This window comes from Hyla sarda, chromosome 12, assembly GCF_029499605.1.
Source record: "Hyla sarda isolate aHylSar1 chromosome 12, aHylSar1.hap1, whole genome shotgun sequence".
Lineage (NCBI taxonomy): Eukaryota > Metazoa > Chordata > Amphibia > Anura > Hylidae > Hyla > Hyla sarda.
In genome coordinates, this window is record NC_079200.1 from 51192241 (window position 1) to 51210852 (window position 18612).

The window sequence follows — 18612 nt, forward strand, 5'->3', positions numbered from 1 at the left end:
CAACCCGTGAAGACGAAAAATGTGTACAAAAAATTGTTTTGCCAACTGAGGCGCTGAAGGAAGACCAGGAAGAGGGATGAAATGTGCCATCTTGGAGAATCGATCAACGACCACCCAAACAACAGTGTTGCCACGGGATGGGGGTAAGTCTGTAATAAAGTCCATACCAATCAGAGACCAAGGCTGTTCGGGGACAGGCAGAGGATGAAGTAGACCAGCGGGCTTCTGGCGAGGAGTCTTATCCCGGGCACAGACAGTGCAGGCTCGCACAAAATCCACAACATCCGTCTCCAGAGTCGGCCACCAATAGAAACGAGAGATGAGTTGCACGGATTTCTTGATGCCCGCATGACCTGCGAGATGGGAGGAGTGACCCCATTTGAGGATTCCGAGGCGTTGGCGTGGAGAGACGAAGGTCTTCCCTGGAGGAGTTTGCCTGATGGAGGCTGGAGAAGTGGAGATCAGGCACTCAGGAGGAATGATGTGTTGCGGAGAGAGCTCTACTTCCGAGGCATCCGAGGAACGAGAGAGAGCATCGGCCCTAATGTTCTTATCGGCAGGCCGAAAGTGAATTTCAAAATTAAATCGGGCAAAGAACAGAGACCACCTGGCCTGGCGAGGATTCAGCCGTTGGGCAGACTGGAGATAGGAGAGGTTCTTGTGATCGGTGTAAATAATAACTGGAAATCTTGATCCCTCCAGCAGATGCCTCCATTCCTCAAGTGCTAATTAAATGGCTAGAAGCTCTCGATCCCCGATGGAATAGTTCCTCTCCGCCGGAGAGAAGGTCCTAGAAAAAAAACCACAAGTAACAGCATGCCCGGAAGAATTTTTTTGTAGAAGGACCGCTCCAGCTCCTACTGAGGAGGCATCAACCTACAATAGGAAGGGTTTAGATGGGTCAGTTCTGGAGAGCACGGGAGCCGAAGAAAAGGCAGACTTGAGCTGTTTAAAGGCGTCTTCCGCTTGAGGAGGCCATGACTTAGGATTGGCATTCTTTTTGGTTAAAGCCACGATAGGAGCCACAATGGTGGAAAAATGTGGAATAAATTGTCTGTAATAATTGGCGAACCCCAAAAAACGTTGGATAGCACGGAGTCCGGAGGGGCGTGGCCAATCTAAGACGGCAGAGAGTTTGTCTGGATCCATTTGTAGTCCCTGGCCAGAGACCAAGTATCCTAGGAAAGGAAGAGATTGACATTCAAACAGACATTTCTCCATTTTGGCATAAAGTTGATTGTCACGAAGTCTCTGAAGAACCATGCGGACATGCTGGCGGTGTTCTTCTAGGTTGGCAGAAAAAATCAGGATATCGTCCAGATATACAACAACACAGGAATATAAGAGATCACGAAAAATTTCATTAACAAAGTCTTGGAAGACGGCAGGGGCGTTGCACAGGCCAAAGGGCATGACCAGATACTCAAAGTGTCCATCTCTAGTGTTAAATGCCGTTTTCCATTCATCCCCCTCTCTGATGCGGATGAGATTATAAGCACCTCTTAAGTCCAGTTTGGTAAAGATGTGGGCACCTTGGAGGCGATCAAAGAGTTCAGAGATGAGAGGTAGGGGGTAGCGGTTCTTTACCGTGATTTTATTAAGACCGCGGTAGTCAATGCAAGGACGTAGGGAGCCATCTTTTTTGGACACAAAGAAAAATCCGGCTCCGGCAGGAGAGGAGGATTTGCGGATAAAGCCCTTTTTTAAATTTTCCTGGATGTACTCAGACATAGCAAGAGTCTCTGGGGCAGAGAGAGGATAAATTCTGCCCCGGGGTGGAGTAGTGCCCGGGAGGAGGTCAATAGGACAGTCATAAGGCCTGTGAGGAGGTAGAGTCTCAGCTTGTTTTTTGCAAAAAACATCCGCAAAGTCCATATAGGCCTTAGGGAGACCGGTTACAGGGGGAACCACAGGGTCACGGCAAGGAGTACTGGGAACCGGTTTAAGGCAGTCCTTGAAACAAGAGGGACCCCAACTCTTGATCTCCCCAGTGGACCAATCCAGGGTTGGGGAATGGTCTTGAAGCCAGGGTAGTCCAAGGAGAATTTCGGAAGTGCAATTGGGGAGGACCAAAAACTCAATTTTCTCGTGATGAGGTCCGATGCACATTAGGAGGGACTCCGTGCGGAAACGTATGGTACAGTCCAATCTTTCATTGTTAACACAATTGATGTAGAGGGGTCTGGCGAGACTGGTCACCGGGATGTTGAACCTGTTGATGAGAGAGGCCAAAATAAAATTTCCTGCAGATCCGGAATCCAAGAAGGCCATAGTAGAGAAGGAGAAGGTAGAGGCAGATATCCGCACAGGCACAGTAAGACGTGGAGAAGCAGAGTTGACATCAAGGACTGTCTCACCTTTGTGCGGAGTCAGCGTACGTCTTTCCAGGCGGGGAGGACGGATAGGACAATCCTTCAGGAAGTGTTCGGTACCGGCACAGTACAGGCAGAGATTCTCCATGCGGCGTCGTGTCCTCTCTTGAGGTGTCAGGCGAGACCGGTCGACCTGCATAGCCTCCACGGCGGGAGGCACAGGAACGGATTGCAGGGGACCAGAGGAGAGAGGAGCCGGGGAGAAAAAACGCCTCGTGCGAACAAAGTCCATATCCTGGCGGAGCTCCTGACGCCTTTCGGAAAAACGCATGTCAATGCGAGTGGCTAGATGAATGAGTTCATGTAGGTTAGCAGGGATTTCTTGTGCGGCCAGAACATCTTTAATGTTGCTGGATAGGCCTTTTTTAAAGGTCGCGCAGAGGGCCTCATTATTCCAGGATAGTTCTGAAGCAAGAGTACGGAATTGTACGGCGTACTCGCCAACGGAAGAATTACCCTGGACCAGGTTCAACAGGGCAGTCTCAGCAGAAGAGGCTCGGGCAGGTTCCTCAAAGACACTTCGAATTTCCGAGAAGAAGGAGTGTACAGAGGCAGTGACGGGGTCATTGCGGTCCCAGAGCGGTGTGGCCCATGACAGAGCTTTTCCAGACAGAAGGCTGACTACGAAAGCCACCTTAGACCTTTCAGTAGGAAACTGGTCCGACATCATCTCCAAGTGCAGGGAACATTGTGAAAGAAAGCCACGGCAAAATTTAGAGTCCCCATCAAATTTATCCGGCAAGGATAGTCGTAGGCCTGAAGCGGCCACTCGCTGCGGAGGAGGTGCAGGAGCTGGCGGAGGAGATGATTGCTGAAGCTGTGGTAGTAGCTGCTGTAGCATCACGGTCAGTTGAGACAGCTGGTGGCCTTGTTGCGCTATCTGTTGTGACTGCTGGGCGACCACCGTGGTGAGGTCGGCGACAACTGGCAGAGGAACTTCAGCGGGATCCATGGCCGGATCTACTGTCACGGTGCCGGCTGGCAGGAGGTGGATCCTCTGTGCCAGAGAGGGATTGGCGTGGACCGTGCTAGTGGACCGGTTCTAAGTCACTACTGGTTTTCACCAGAGCCCGCCGCAAAGCGGGATGGTCTTGCTGCGGCGGTAGTGACCAGGTCGTATCCACTAGCAACGGCTCAACCTCTCTGACTGCTGAAGATAGGCGCGGTACAAGGGAGTAGACAGAAGCAAGGTCGGACGTAGCAGAAGGTCGGGGCAGGCAGCAAGGATCGTAGTCAGGGGCAACGGCAGGAGGTCTGGAACACAGGCTAGGAACACACAAGGAAACGCTTTCACTGGCACAATGGCAACAAGATCCGGCGAGGGAGTGCAGGGGAAGTGAGGTATAAATAGGGAGTGCACAGGTGAACACACTAATTAGAACCACTGCGCCAATCAGCGGCGCAGTGGCCCTTTAAATCGCAGAGACCCGGCGCGCGCGCGCCCTAGGGAGCGGGGCCGCGCGCGCCGGGACAGGACCGACGGAGAGCGAGTCAGGTACGGGAGCCGGGGTGCGCATCGCGAGCGGGCGCCACCCGCATCGCGAATCGCATCCCGGCTGGAGGCGGTATCGCAGCGCACCGGGTCAGTGGATCTGACCGGAGCGCTGCAGTAGCGAGAGTGTAGCGAGCGCTTCGGGGAGGAGCGGGGACCCGGAGCGCTCGGCGTAACAGTGAGTACAGATCTGGAGTATAATACAGGATATAACTCAGGATCAGTACAGGATAAATAATGTAATGTACGTACACAGTGACCCCACCAGCAGAATAGTGAGTACAGCTCTGGAGTATAATACAGGATATAACTCAGGATCAGTACAGGATAAATAATGTAATATATGTATACAGTGACCTCACCAGCAGAATAGTGAGTACAGCTCTGGAGTATAATACAGGATAAGTATTGATGAAGACAAAACTTCACTGAAAAACCCTGGCCTGCTGTGACTTCTTAAAGGGTACCTCTCATCAAATAAACTTTTGATATATTTTAGATTAATGAATGTTGAATAACTTTCCAATAGCATGTTAATGAAAAATATGCTTCTTTCTATTGTATTTTTCCCGATCAGTCCTGTCAGCAAGCATTTCTGACTCATGCTGGAGTCCTAAACACTCAGAGCTGCCAGCCTGCTTTGTTCACAGCCAAACAGGCTGTGAACAAAGCAGGCTGGCAGCTCTGAGTGTTCTCCTTTGTGAACAAAGCAGACTGGCAGCTCATAGGTGGGGGCCCTGTTACAGATTTGCATTGGGCTCCAGAAGCATTTAATTATACTTCTGTGTACATACATATAACAATCATTACTCCATTTATGGGCCAGCCACATTTTACGATAAGGGCCCTTTAAAGCAGATCGATCGCTCATAATTTGGCTTTTAGACAGGGTGAAATGAGGTTTAATATAGATTCTGGAGGACATTGCATAAACGCCCTCTCCCCTGATAAGAGCGCAGGGCCGTACCTGTCACAGAGACCAACTCAGCACTTCACCAAATATAGCGGCTTCTACACAGTGATTACACGTGACATGGCTGTGCAAGAATTACATCATAGCAGATCCTCACATCACTGGACAGGGACTGCAGATATCTATTATATGTCAGCGCACTACAGGGTTAATTGTCAGAAAAAACACCCACACTACATAATAGATAGAGTGGAGATAGATAAAAGATAGATAGATATGAGATAGATAGATAGATATGAGATAGATAGATAGATATGAGATAGATAGATAGATAGATAGATATGAGATAGATAGATAGATAGATAGATAGATATGAGATAGATAGATAGATAGATAGATATGAGATAAATAGATAGATAGATAGATATGAGATAGATAGATAGATATGAGATAGATAGATAGATATGAGATAGATAGATAGATAGATAGATATGAGATATATAGATAGATATGAGATATATAGATAGATATGAGATAGATAGATATGAGATATAGATCAATGTAGGCAGCACACCAAAATTAGTGCAAAATTCAAGTGTTTATTCCAGGGATAGGTGACAACGTTTCGGCGATCTCACACCGCCATTTTCAAGTGAGATCGCCGAAACGTTGTCACCTATCCCTGGAATAAACACTTGAATTTTACACTAAATTTGGTGTGCTGCCTACATTGATCTATATTTACTACGGACCGGAGCACCGAGGTTCTAGGGCGTGCACCCGACCTTACTCTTCTCAGGAGGTGCCGCTTTCATTTGGATTAGATATGAGATAGATAGATATGAGATAGATAGATAGATAAATAGATAGATATGAGATAGATAGATAGATATGAGATAGATAGAAAGATATGAGATGGATAGATAAATAGATAGATATGAGATAGATAGATATGAGATAGATAGATAGATATGAGATAGATAGATATGAGATAGATATAAGATAGATAGATAGATATGAGATAGATAATAGATAGATATAAGATAGATAGAAATGAGATAGATAGATATGAGATAGATAGATAGATATGAGATAGATAGATATGAGATAGATAGATATAAGATAGATAGATAGATATGAGATAGATAATAGATAGATATGAGATAGATAGATAAATAGATATGAGATAGATAGATATGAGATAGATATGAAATAGATAAGAGATAGATAGATATGAGATAGATAGATAAATAGATAGATATGAGATAGATAGATAGATAGATAGATAGATAGATAGATAGACAGGAGATAGATAGATAGATGTGTGGTGGCCCAGTACAGGAGTTATACCCCTGTACCCTTGCAGCCTTGTCAGGCAGCCTCCCTGAAGTCCCCTGGCCCCCCGACAGCTGTCCCCTTATGTATATATATTTTCTGCCATGTGTTACACTGTAAAATGTATATAAGAGTGTTATTGCTTTAAGAAATGTTAACATGTGATCACCAGTTGTTGTGAGTTGTCATGTGATTGTAGCCCTGTGAGGTATCAGTGACCATATGACCTATGGGACCCCTCCTAGTCTCCCCCATATAAGCCCTGGTTGGAGCTAGCTCTCGCTCTTATGCTCTTGATTTCCAGCTAAGTCTTTGCTGAGTTGCAGTGCAGTCAGGTCCTAGAGTGTGTCTGGAGTCATAGGAGGCCTCAAGTCCGTCCTGCAGCCACAAGTCTACAAGTAAGCTAAAGTCTGTCTCCAGTCAAGTCAAGTCAGTCACAGTCATCTATTGTCAAGTCAGAGGGACCTGAACTAAAATGGTCCAAATCTACTGCAAGTCCCCTTAAGGACTCAGCCCATTTTGGCCTTAAGGACTCAGACAATTTAATTTTTACGTTTTCATTTTTTCCTCCTCGCCCTCTAAAAATCATAACTCTTTTATATTTTCATCCACAGACTAGTATGAGGGCTTGTTTTTTGCGCGACCAGTTGTCCTTTGTAATGACATCACCCATTATATTATAAAATGTATGGCGCAACCAAAAAACACTATTTTTGCGGGGAAATTAAAAAGAAAAACGCAATTTTGCTAATTTTGGAAGGTTTCGTTTTCACGCCGTACAATTTACGGTAAAAATGACGTGTGTTCTTAATTCTGAGGGTCAATACGATTAAAATGATACCCCTAATTACATACTTTTATATTATTGTTGTGCTTAAAAAAAATCACAAACTTTTTTACCAAATTAGTATGTTTATAATCCCTTTATTTTGATGACCTCTAACTTTTTTATTTTTCCATATAAGCGGCGGTATGAGGGCTCATTTTTTGCGCCATGATCTTTACTTTTTTTGATACCACATTTGCATATAAAAAACTTTTAATACATTTTTTATAATTTTTTTTTAATAAAATGTATTAAAAAAGTAGCAATTTTGGATTTTTTTTTTTACGTTCACGCCGTTCACTGTACGGGATCATTAACATTTTATTTTAATAGTTCGGACATTTACGCACGCGGCGATACCAAATATATCTATTAAATTTATTTTTTACGCTTTTTGGGGGTAAAATAGGAAAAAACGGACGTTTTACTTTTTTATTGGGGGAGGGGATTTTTCCCTTTTTTTTTACTTTTACTTTTACATTTTTTTACATTTTTTTTTTACATACCATGATTGCTAATACTGATCTGTTCTATGTATAGGACATAGAACAGATCAGTGTTAACGGTCATCTCCTGCTCTGGTCTGCTCGATCTCAGACCAGAGCAGAAGATATCAGATCTCAGACCAGAGCAAAAGACGCCGGGAGCCGGAAGGAGGAAGGTGAGGGGACCTCCGTGCGGCGTTCTGAATGATCGGATCCCCGCAGCAGCGCTGCGGGCGATCCGATCATTCATTGAAATCGCGTACTGCCGCAGATGCCGGGATCTGTATTGATCCCGGCATCTGAGGGGTTAATGGCGGACACCCGTGAGATCGCGGGCGTCGGCCATTGCTGGCGGGTCCCTGGCTGCGATCAGCAGCCGGGATCAGCCGCGCATGACACAGGCATCGCTCCGATGCCCGCGGTTATGCACAGGACGTAAATGTACGTCCTGGTGCATTAAGTACCACCGCACCAGGACGTACATTTACGTCCTGCGTCCTTAAAGGGTTAAGCACCAAGCCCATTTTCACCTTAAAGGGGTACTCCGCCCCTAGACATCTTATCCCCTATCCAAAGGATCGGGGATAAGATGTCAGATCGCCGCTGTCCCGCTGCTGGGGAGTCCGGGGATCCCCGCTGCGGCACTGCGCTATCATTACAGCACAGAGCGAGTTCGCTCTGCACGTAATGACGGGCAATACAGGAGCCGGAGCATCATTACGTCACGGCTCCGCCCCTCGTTACGTCACGGCTCCGCCCCTTTCAATACAAGTCTATGGGAGGGGGCGTGGTGGTCGTCACACCCCCTGCCATAGACTTGCATTAAGGGGACGGGCCGTGATGTCACGAGGGGCGGAGCCATGATGTCACCCTGCTCCGCCCCCTGTATCGCCCGTCATTATGCACAGAGCGAACTCAGCAGCGGGACCGCGGTGATCCCCTTTAAGGAGTACCCCTTTAAGGACCTGGGACCTTTTGCACATCTGACCACTGTCACTTTCAGCATTAATAACTCTGGAATGCTTTTACTTTTCATTCTGATTCCGAGATTGTTTTTTCATGACATCTTCTACTTTAATATAGTGCAAAATTTTTGTCCAGGCTTGCATCATTTCTTGGTGGAAAATTCCAAAATTTAATGAAAAAATTTTACATTTTGCATTTTTCTAACTTTAAAGCTCTCTGCTTGTAAGGAAAATAGACATTAAAAAAAAATTATATATTGATTCACATATACAATATGTTTACTTAATAGTTGCATCATAAAGTTGACGTTTTTACTTTTGGAAAACATCAGAGGGCTTCAAAGTTCAGCAGCAATTTTCCTATTTTTCACAAAATTTTCAAAATCTAAATTTTTCAGGGACCAGTTCAGTTTTGAATTGAGTTTTTATTAGAAATACCCCATAAATGACCCCATTATAAAAACTGCACCCCTCAAAGTATTCATAATGACATTCAGAAAGTTTGTTAACCCTTTAGGTGTTTCACAGGAATAGCAGCAAAGTGAAGGAGAAAATTCAAAATCTTCATTTTTTACGCTCGCATGTTCTTGTAGACCCGGTTTTTGAATTTTTCCAAGGGGTAATAGGAGAAAAAGCCCCCCAAAATTTGTAACCCAATTCCTCTCAAGTAAGAAAATACCTCATATGTGTATGTCAAGTGTTCGGCGGGCGCAGTAGAGGGCTCAGAAGGGAAGGAGCAACAATGGGATTTTGGAGAGTGAATTTTGCTGAAATGGTTTTTGGGGGGCATGTCGCATTTAGGAAGCCCCTATGGTGCCAGAACAGCAGAAAAAACCCCACATGGCATATCATTTTGGAAACTACACCCCTCAAGGCACGTTCAAGGGGTCCAGTGAGCCTTAACACCCTACAGGTGTTTGACAAATTTTCGTTAAAATTGGATCTGTAAAGTGTTCCCCAAATTTACCATTTTTATAAAGGGAAATGGGAGAAAATGCCCCCCAAAATTTGTAACCCCATCCCTTCTGAGTATGGAAATACCCCATGTTAGGACGTAAAATGCTCTGCGGGCGAACTACAATGCTCAGAAGAGAAGGAGTCACATTTGGCTTTTGGAAAGCAAATTTTGCTGAAATGGTTTTTGGGAGGCATGTCGCATTTAGGAAGCCCCTATGGTGCCAGAACAGCAAAAAAAAAAAAACACATGGCATACTATTTTGGAAACTACACCCCTCAAGGAACGTAACAAGGGGTACAGCGAGCCTTAACACCTCACAGACTTTTTGTTAAAGTTGAATGTGTAAATGAAAAAAAAAATTTCACTAAAATGCATTTTTTTCCCAAAATTAAAATTTTTTACAAGGGGTAATAGGAGAAAATGACCCCCAAAACTTGTAACCCCATTTCTTCTGAGTATGTAAATACCCCATGTGTGGACGTCAAGTTCTCTGCTGGCGCACTACAATGCTCAGAAGAGGAGAAGCTCCATTGAGCTTTTGGAGAGAGACTTTGTTTGGAATGGAAGTCAGGGGCCATGTGTGTTTACAAAGCCCCCCGTGGTGCCAAAACAGTGGACCCCCACATGTGACTCACAGAATTTAACAAAGGGTGCAGTGATCATTTACACCTCACTGGCGTTTGACAGATCTTTGGAACAGTGGGCTGTGCAAATGAATAATTACATTTTTCATTTTCACGGACCACTGCTCCAAAATTCTTTCAGACACCTGTGGGGTGTAAATGCTCACTGTACCCCTTATTACATTACATGAGGAGTGTAGTTTCCAAAATGGGGTCACATGTGGGGGGGTCCATTGTTCTGGCACTATGGGGGATTTTCTGGGCATTTGCACGGGGTGCATGCTGATAGATATCAGCAGTCACTCCGGTCAGGTCCCCGCCTGGCACGGGGCAGGGACCAAAATTCCCACGGGCGTACAGGTACGCCCTTGGTCCTTAAGTACCAGGGAGCGAAGGCGTACCTGTAAGCCTTTGGTCCCTAAGTGGTTAAAGTCTCTGAAGTCATTGGTCACCTACGTGGGCCTGGCTGAACTGTATAGACTGTTCCATCTGTCACTCAGTAAAACTACCGTTGTCCGTAACTTAGCGTCAGAGTCATTATTGCCCCCCGTGCCTAACCCAGGATCCAGGAGTATACCTTCGGATGGTATTGAGGATAAACCATGCCCTGGAGTCACGAATACAAGGGGTTAATGCCATCTGCCCCTAGGGTAATTCCATCTGCCCTGCATCACATCCTCTACCATAGATAGGTAGATAGATAGATGGACAGACAGACAGATAGATAGATAGATAGAGAGATAGGAGATAGATACAGTGGGGCAAAAAAGTATTTAGTCAGCCACCAACTATGCAAGTTCTCCCACTTAAAAAGATGAGAGAGACCTGTAATTTTCATCATAGGTATACCTCAACTATGAAAGACAGAATGAGAAAAAACAATTAATAAAATCACATTGTCTGATTTTCGAAGAATTTATTTGAAAATTATGGTGGAAAATAAGTATTTGATCACCCACAAACAAGCAAGATTTCTGGCTCTCACAGACCTGTAACTTCTTTAAGAGTCTCCTCTGTCCTCCACTCATTACCTGTATTAAAGGGGTACTCCACCCCTAGACATCTTATCCCCTATCCAAAGGATAGGGGATAAGATGTCTGATCGCGGGGATCTGTCACGCCCCCTCCCATAGACTTGCATAGACTTGCATTGAGGGGACGGGGTGTGACGTCACACGGGGGCGGAGTCATGACATCACAGACTTCCATTCCCATGGTCACGACCCAGACCCTCCAGCACTTCCGGACAAGAAACAGGTGGGTGCCACATGCTGTATTGCGGGGGTCCCCAGCGGCGGGACCCCCGTGATCAGACATCTTATCCCCTATCCTTTGGATAGGGGATAAGATGTCTAGGGGTGGAGTACCCCTTTAATGGCACCTGTTTGAACTTGTTATCAGTATAAAAGACACCTGTCCACAACCTTAAACAGTCACACTCCAAACTCCACTATGGCCAAGACCAAAGAGCTGTCGAAGGACACCAGACACAAAACTGTAGACCTGCACCAGGCTGGGAAGACTGAATCTGCAGTTTGTTAGAGAGCATTTGGATGATCCAGAAGAGTATTTAGAGAATGTCATATGATCAGATGAAACCAAAGTAGAACTTTTTGGTAAAAAATCAACTCGTCGTGTTTGGAGGAGAAAGAATGCTGAGTTGCATCCAAAGAACACCATACCTACTGTGAAGCATGGGGGGTGGAAACATCATGCTTTGGGGCTATTTTTCTGCTAAGGGACCAGAATGACTGATCTGTGTAAAGAGAAGAATGAATGGGACCATGTATTGTGAGATTGTGAGTGAAAACCTCCTTCCATCAGCAAGGGCATTGAAGATGAAACGTGGCTGGGTCTTTCAGCATGACAATGATCACAAAAACACCACCCAGGCAACAAAGGAGTGGCTTCGTAAGAAGCATTTCAAGGTCCTGGAGTGGCCTAGCCAGTCTCCAGATCTCAACCCCATAGAAAACCTTTGAAGGGAGTTGAAAGTCTGTGTTATCCTGCAACAGCCCCAAAACATCACTGCTCTGGAGGAGATCTGCATGGAGGAATGGACCAAAATACCAGCAACAGTGTGTGAAAACCTTGTGAAGACTCACAGAAAACGTTTGACCTCTGTCATTTCCAACAAAGGGTATATAACAAAGTATAATTTGCAAATAAATTCTTTAAAAATCAGACAATGTCATTTTATGATTTTTTGATTTTTTTCTCATTATGTCTCTCATAGTTGAGGTATATCTATGATGGAAATTACAGGCCTCTCTCATCTTTTTAAGTGGGAGAACTTGCACCATTGGTGGCTGACTAAATAATTTTTCCCCCACTGTAGATAGATAGATATTTAACAAATAGATAGGAGATAGATAAGAGATAGATAGATATGAGATAGATAGCAATTGAAGAGATAAGGCAGCACAACCTCCGTTAGAATAGGCAATGCTGGGTGCAAGCAGATATTCAGCCCAGGTCACAGGCTATAGAAAATACCAGAAAAAAAATCTGCAGTTTATTCACCTATGTCTGGCAATGTTTCAACTGCCCACTGCAGTCTGTGCATGAGATAGACTGCAGCAGTAGGCAGTCGAAACGTTGCCAGACATCTGTGAATAAACGAAGTTGCTTTGACTTTTATTGGTTTATATTGATAGATATATAGATATGAGATAGATAGATATGAGACCGATAGATAGATAGGAGATCGATAGATAGATAGATATGAGATAGACACATTTTTTGACAGTTTATGGGCTGTAAAACAATGTTTGTACTGTTCAAAAACAGCAAAAAAAATCTGCCTTTTTTGCTGAGTTCTATTAAACTTAATAGTAAAAGAGCCATTTTATGTACATACTCATTAATTTTCTTATGTTCATAAAATAGGCGAGATATCATTTAGTGCTGCCAATTTTACTATGAAAGGGGTAATGGTAAAATGCACTACTATTCTTTGTGCCCAATTATTTTCCAGAGTTTTTTTTTTTTTACAGGAAAAAATTCCCAAACTCTAAGACTGGATTTAGACAGAGTAAAAGGTACTGGCACTCAAGTCAAAAAATGGATATATGTACAGAATAAATTCAAATTTATTTAATAAGCTAAACTCGTACAGCATATAACAATGGAACACCCACAGGGCCCTTGTGGATGACCAAATAATAAGAAATTATAGTTAAAAATAAGTAATAAATGTTTTTACAATAAATTATCAAATATTAATATGCAAAGAAAATAGCACTGTGCGGCCATAATATGTAAAAAAAAAGTTTACAAAAATCCCAGCTTCAATGTGGGCAAAGCAGCCTAGTCCCAAAATAGTCACACTAAAGCCATTCGGATAAAAAGTAAGTTGCACACATTGAGACTGATATTTTTTACATATTACAGCTAGAGATGAGCGAACTTACAGTAAATTCGATTCGTCACGAACTTCTCGGCTCGGCAGTTGATGACTTTTCCTGCGTAAATTAGTTCAGCTTTCAGGTGCTCCTAGGACTGTATCCACCTTTTCCAGCCCACCGGAGCACCGGAAAGCTGAACTAATTTATGCAGGAAAAGTCCTCAACTGCCGAGCCGAGAAGTTTGTGACGAATCGAATTTACTGTAAGTTCGCTCATCTCTAACTACAGCCTCACAGTGCTATTTCTATTTTTGCACATTAATATTTGATAATTTGTTGTGAATACATTTATTACTTATTTTTGACTATCGTTTCTTATTATTTGGTCACCCACAGGGGTGACTAAATAAAGAATTTATTCTGTACATATATCCTTATTTACATTGAGTGCCAGTTCCTTATATCTTCCCCATTTTTTAGCACCATGGGTATAGGTCATCCCCTGGCTAGCTCAGTTAAAAGCGATTCTTGGTGGTTGAATTGAGAGCCATTCCAGTCTTTTTGTGTTTTTCCATGTTTTTTTATGTGCACATTTTTTGCAGCTGTTTTTTCCCAATTACGGACCAAAATATGGGCATAGAATAAAATACGTTGGTGAATTTTACGCAGTGCAAGTCCCACCTACTCCCTAACTCTTTCTCAGCCAATGTAGGATGAAAACCTCAAACAAAATTAATATATAATAGCCCAGCCACACAATAGTGAAAATATGCAAATTTTCTAATTATGCAGATTTGATGTGGATTATCCCACTGCAGATTATGATGCAGAACTTGTTCATTTTAAATCTACCTCTATTGCTAATTTTGACTTATCTATTAAAGGTAATGATAAAAAGTCAAAATAGATCCGCACCGCATATCAATAACCATATGGACTTTGTGCAGATTTCCCCTGCAGCAAGTGAATAAGATTTTTTCACTTTATCCACTTTCCACAACAAATCCACAAGAAATACACCATGTGCAAACATGTCCTACAGTGTTCTGCATATATGGGTGGAAAAATTAGTTTTTTAGTATATATATATTTTTGAGTTGGAGGTTCACACTGGCTAAATCCTGATACTTTGTTATCCGCTATACAGCTTATATACTGTTTTGGCTGTGCTTCTAATCTATCAGTATGTTTGGGGGTGTCATCCGCTCATGCTACATAGTTTAGAAAAATCTCACTGCTCTAAAAAAAAATATGGTCTTTTAAAGTAATATTTTGTTGCCCCCATTGCCTACAATAGGACAGCGCCCCCAGTGGAAAGGTATAAAGAAAGTATAGAAAGCACAGTGAAAATGGGTGCCCAATAACTGCAGCCATTGTAGCCTAACAAGACACAAGCAGTGTTCTCATTTGCTAGTGGCATCTATTTATGTCACATTCAGATCTTTTAATGCGAAGGGTTAAAGGGGTTTTTCATACTAATTGCCTTTTGTCGAGTAACATTAGTGAGGCCTTACTAACACCAAAAGGATATCAGAGGTCCTTAATGAAATTGTTAACTAGGACTCCCCCATTCTCAACAATAGGGGGATTATTACAGCATTAGAGCCATTACAGCTGTCAAGTATAGGATTATAGTCGCAATAGATACACTTAGCAAATGCAAAAGTAAATTTAGACCCTGTAAACTTAAAAAGTTGAACTGTGCACATTTGCAGGAATTCTTAAAATAAAGTCATCCTATCGTCATATGAATTAGATCCGAGTCATAAAAAGTAGATACTTTGCCATGTTTCCCTTCCCCGAACATTAATCTGTTGTGCTATAAGGTAACTCACCAGTGTTCCAGATAGTAAATCCTAAATCTGGCCCTAAAAAAAAAAATAGGGCCCAGCTGTCACTGCTGCCTGTGGGGACCCGTCATGTTCACCTGCCCCATCCAGCATCCAAACTAAGAACAGTACAAACTTCAAAAAAGAATAAATAGTTAGTTACTTGGAATGGAGTTTGGTCAGTGGTCGGAGATCCATATTCTACAGCGTGCAGGACTTTGTCCACAAACTGGAATTTGTCATTTCATTAGGACAATAGGAAACATGTGGCGGCTTTAAGAAACAGCTGAATGGCTCAATTCACTTTTTTCGTGACTTTTGATCTTTATAGTGAGAATGGAGACCGAGGGCTGAACTCAGGGTCAAAGCTTGAAGAGAGTAGGATTAGACGTGCTAGATACAGAGGCAGCAGAGCCGACTTTGTCATCTCACACAATCTATTGTAATAGGAAGACTGCATGAAAGGGAAATGTAGTGTTATGGATCAACCAATGTTTGATGGCAGCTCTGGCAAATAGAAGGTGTTCTAACTCAACGGACCCCAGGTCTATGGCATGTTTATGTCCCAATAGGCTACATCACAAGGCATACTTTTCAATAGTCCCGGTATTGGCGAAACAAGGACTATCCTGCAAAGGGTGTGGTTTATGTCTATGTGCTACAAAAAGGAGGGCGTATTTTCAAGCAACATTGTGCTTGGCTATTTTTAGGAGACCCATTCACTCTCTATAGGACTTCTAAAGACAGTGAAGTTCAGAGTTTGGCTATCTTGGGAATTTTCTATAAAGGGTCAACAGAGAAGCAACTGAGCAAGGGACCTATGTTCCCGTGAACGTTGGGGGTTTTAGCTGGCAGACATTGCCAATCGGATATTTATCATCTATAATATGGATAAGTGATAGATTTACCGTATATTTTGTGGTAATCCCCTTTAATAGTACAGAGTTATTAAAACTAGTACAACAGAAAACTTAAAGGGGTATACCAGGAATGTTTTTTATTTGACTATGCTACAGGGGCTGTAAAGTTAATGTAGTTCATAATATAGTGTCTGTACCTGTGTGTGACGGTTTTCTCACAATTCTTTTTGCCCCAATATTTATCTGATTTTCGCCCCAATATTTATTTTTAACAGCATACAAAATGACTGCTGTCTCAGATTTTTCCCAGCTTGCAATGCGGCCGAGACCTGACTCACTAGTCATCTGATGACAGGGAGCCTGTCTGCTTTAATTGGTGGAGCTATCGCTTGGTGGGAGAGAGATCAATCTGCAACTGATGCAACAGCTGTAGACACCCTGATTGAAAACCACAGGTCTTTTGAATGGACGCAGCTCATTTATATTTCAATGGGTGGGGTGGCTGATGTGTGGGAGGGAGGAAAATGGAATTGTGGGATTTGTAGTAAAAAAAAAAAGTCAAACAGGAAATACCAGTTCACAAAAAGCTAGCCACAGTGTTATGGTAATCTCACAGCATAGCCATTTATCCCAAAGACAACTGCATATTCTTTCTCAGCATGTCCATTACTGTCTGCCAGGTACGTACTAAAATCACCTTATGGTGGATAACCCCTTTAAGCAATTACCCATAGCAATCAACAGAATTTGGACTAACATTTTCCAGTGCTGGAATCTAGATGCCATGGGTTAAATTTCACTTTAGTTTTGATAAATTTCCCGTAACTGAGTGATCTTATAGAGGCTGTATGCTTTAGAGAGTGTTTAATTGCCCTGCACCACTCCCACAGGCGAAATAGTGTATTACACAGCTCTAACTGAAATCAATAGACTGTTTTTGTAAGAGCAACAATAAAAGAAGGAATCAAGGATAACGAGCACAGAGAGGGTGCGGACTGCACCTAAGGAAATAGCAAAAACGAGGAAACTCCAGCTCGATTACAGATTCAAAAGCCTTCTTCATTCACACATAGCTAATAGAATCACAGGTACATGGCAGGATGTGACGCGTTTCGGCCAGGTGCTGGCCTTACTCATACGAGCATGAGTAAGGCCAGCACCTGTCCGAAACGCGTCATATCCTGCCATGTACCTGTGATTCGTGTAGCTTTGTCTGAATAAAGAAGGCTATTGAATCTGTAACCAAGCTGGAGTTTCCACATTTCTACTGTTTTTGTAATGTTTGATTTATTAGGTCCTCCAGGGAGGGCCATTCTCTCTCCAATTTGGAAGGTTCTAAATGAGACCTATTATCTCAAATTCCTTAAAGGGTCTGTCCAGAGACTTAGTTCTATCTTTAATTGTGTGGGAAAAATAAATTCCAAGAAAGTACCCACCTGCCACTCATCTAATACCAGTGTTCTGGTGATAACACCCTTGCGTCTCAGTGTCTCCTGCTTTTGTAGTGTCCTGGTACCTGTGTTCTAGCTATTATACATATGAAAATGTTAAGTGGCTGTGAGTTAACCTTTAAAACTATTTTATTCATATAACATGAGTGTAAGAGTTAAAGATATATATTGCATAGGTGACATGATGCTTCCCAGCCTTTTTCTACACAGATACTTTCAGAAAGCCGTGGAAAGAGTCCTCAGTCAGTCTCCTATCCCAGAAATGGGGGGCCCAAACCAGTCTAGGTCTGGCTTTTGCCACATCAACATCTCGAACCTCTACTCCTGTTAGGTATATATATATACCTAAAGTGTACTTCTAGGTTTAGTCCTGTCTTGTAACCTGCTCAAGAGAAAGCCTGCTACAAGCAAGATTCTGTATTGTTCCAGTTGTAAGTTCCATCATCTGAGATAGACCAAGGCTGTGTGTGCAACGATTTCAGCACTGTACAAAGTTTGGAGGCTTTGACCCACAATGTCATTTTCAGTCCACACTGTCAAGGCAAAGTGCTCAAGTTCCAGCTCCAAGAAGGGATATCATCTTAGCCAGAGGAGAATAATGCTGAACAAGGTTCCCTCTGCATACACTAATCTATATTAATAGTCGGAGTTAGTGCTGTGTGGCTTAACATGCAAGGCCGGCCCAGACATTGTTCTGCCTTGGTCCAAAAATAAAATAATGACATTAAATCAAAATAATAAATGCCAACTGGCGGTTCCCCAATTCAATGAAAAGTGTTTGTCAGTGGTCTTCAAACTCTGGACCTCCAGCGGCATGGACAGGCTGGGAATTTTTCAACATTTGAAGGTCCACAGTTTGGAGACCACTGCCCTACGCCATTATATACATTAACCCAAAAAAGAGAAAAGCATATATTGGAATAAAATATTATACTTTATTAAACAAATAATGAAAAGTACAATACACAAGTTAGAAATATAAAAAAAAAGGAAACACCTTTGCCATGGTGGGATCCATACATAAATAATAAAATGTCATGTGAAAGATGCAATCTAGATAGGGAAAATGTATCCAGAGTTGTAGACAGTGTTCAGACTTCAGCTGTAGCAGGCGATGGTGGAGCAAGCTTAAAAATGGTCGGAGTCTCTGCCCAGGG

At 43.0% G+C, this 18612-nt stretch overlaps 1 protein-coding gene and 1 long non-coding RNA gene across 2 annotated transcripts in view; one reads left to right on the top strand and one right to left on the bottom strand.

The window, feature by feature from the left end:
* The window catches only part of LOC130296424 (uncharacterized), a 58589-nt gene extending 43318 nt beyond the window's left edge, over positions 1 to 15271 (bottom strand). Inside the window, exon 1 of the long non-coding RNA XR_008849210.1 lies at positions 15151 to 15271. This is a non-coding gene — a long non-coding RNA (uncharacterized LOC130296424). The remainder of the gene's footprint in view (positions 1 to 15150) is intronic.
* The window catches only part of HNF4A (hepatocyte nuclear factor 4 alpha), a 157454-nt gene that overhangs the window by 67847 nt on the left and 70995 nt on the right, over positions 1 to 18612 (top strand). The window lies entirely within an intron of this gene.